Source organism: Myodes glareolus, chromosome 17 (genome assembly GCF_982192425.1).
Source record: "Myodes glareolus chromosome 17, mMyoGla1.1, whole genome shotgun sequence".
In the NCBI taxonomy this organism is placed as follows: domain Eukaryota; kingdom Metazoa; phylum Chordata; class Mammalia; order Rodentia; family Cricetidae; genus Myodes; species Myodes glareolus.
The window spans coordinates 18,978,155-18,980,124 of NC_142042.1; the positions used below are offsets into that span (position 1 = coordinate 18,978,155).

Sequence of the window (1,970 nt, forward strand, 5' to 3'; positions counted from 1 at the left end):
CCTAAGTGAATTGTGGCAAACATTGTAGGGTTAATTGCTTCTCATAGACATTTTTATTCCAGGTGCTGTTTCTAGAAACATATACATAACCTTCATCTGGTGACATGTGGCCAAGGAACTCAGTCTGTGCAGCCTCAGAACAGCGCATGCTCATCTTAGTGACTTCCTTTTCTAGAACTGAAGTAGCTTGGCTTCCTCTTGAAACTGAATTCAAAGTAACTGTGACCATAAATGTTTCATCCTAGGTGTGGTTGAGTACGAACCTCACAATGGGAAAGGGCTGGCCTGAACCGTCTATTTCAGAAAATGCTCCTTAATTTAAGCCTATTTTTCCTCAGAGTTTTTTTTTTAACATATATAAAACTGAAATTAAGTTCTTGGCTCATTAGTATGCCCTACCCCAGTCCCACTGAGCCTCTGGAGAGATTTAGTACCTGGCTCTGAGATCGCCCGTTTTATAGTCATCTATTTTGCATATGAAAGTTTGTATTTAACTTTTTTGTTCATTAAAAATCTTACAGATATAAAAAACAAAAACAGAAAAACCCAAACTTCCATATTAAGAAGAAATTGGATTGTGGTGTATATTTAATATGATAAATACAAATAGCTAAATCATATATTTACTTAGAAATTAATAAATCATAAAAGTATAATTTGTCTAATGTCTGCATCCCTTCAACTTTTAAATGTTCCCATATTGGTGTTACTAGTGTCCAGAAGCTTATATAATTTCTTTGATTTTTTGGTTTAATTTTTTAACTGAAAATATATTTTCATTCAGTGTTTTTTTGATAATGGTTTCTCATCTCCTAGCTCTTACCAGATCATTCTCACTTCCCCATTCACAGAGATCCACACCTTCTTTTTTTAATTATAAAAACTTCCTTTAATAGAGGCTTGTAACATGGAAGAGATTTGTCAGATAAAATGTAGAGTTTCCAACAGACTAAAATATAAGCCGATAAGTCACCATAAATACAACATTCAATAATAAAAACCTCAACAGCAAATTCACACGGTCACTGTAACAGCCATGATCTGATTTCACATGCTTTCAAGAGCCGGTAAATATGGCCTGCTGGATACAGAGCTCTCTAGAGCTTTTAAGTCACTCATGTGACAGGGTTGTGGCATTGGTGGCTCAACTCAAGAAGTAAAGCAGGTCCCAGCACTTCAGTGTATTGAACATCCTTTAAATATCAAAGTGAGAAATAAGAAAACAACATAATCACGCTGTCAGAGAGATGGTAGGAAGCAAGGACAGCTGTGTAAAGCTTGCGGCTGACAGGTGGCTCGCCAGCTTCATTTCTTTGGCTTCTTGGGTAGTGGCCGCCAGAACAGTAAGATGTGAGGTTCTGGTTCATGGGTCATATAATGGACCCATCCCTGACTCTGCTAAACACCAAGCATTCTCCATTCATATTCAGACATCAAATGGGTTTTAGGGAGCAGCTTGGCTATGTCGTTGGGCAACATGACATGCCAGTTCTCGAACTCCTCATCGTCGTATTTCTCCAAATAGTAAATTTGTTTGAGCAACATGAATGCTCTGCCCGAGGGCGCCAAGCCCGGTGCCGCTGACCTGCAGACAACTCCCAGCAGCAGGTGGAGATCCACACCTTTTCATTCTCTTTCTCATTAGGATACAAACAGGCATCTAAAAAATAATAATAAAACAAAATCAAACAAACAAGAATATAACAAAACAAAAACAAAAAGAGCCAAAAGAAACCCTCAAGAAACATATGTGGATATAGTTACACATATTTACCCACATAGAAATCCCATTAAAAAACACAAAATTGGAAATAATATAAATACAGGATGTCTTCTTATGTCTGGTAAATTGTGTGATTTAAGGTTGATAGCTGATAGAAGAAAACTGAGAAATTAAAGTTGAAAATGATATTTGCAATAGAAACATCATTAAACTCTCGTGGAAATATGTTTTTAACTAAAACTTAGTT

General features: G+C 36.5%; 1 pseudogene; it reads right to left on the reverse strand.

The window, feature by feature from the left end:
* Positions 1–1,129: 1,129 nt before the first annotated feature.
* On the reverse strand, positions 1,130–1,545 carry LOC125414582 (cyclin-dependent kinases regulatory subunit 1 pseudogene; annotated as a pseudogene).
* Positions 1,546–1,970: the final 425 nt, after the last annotated feature.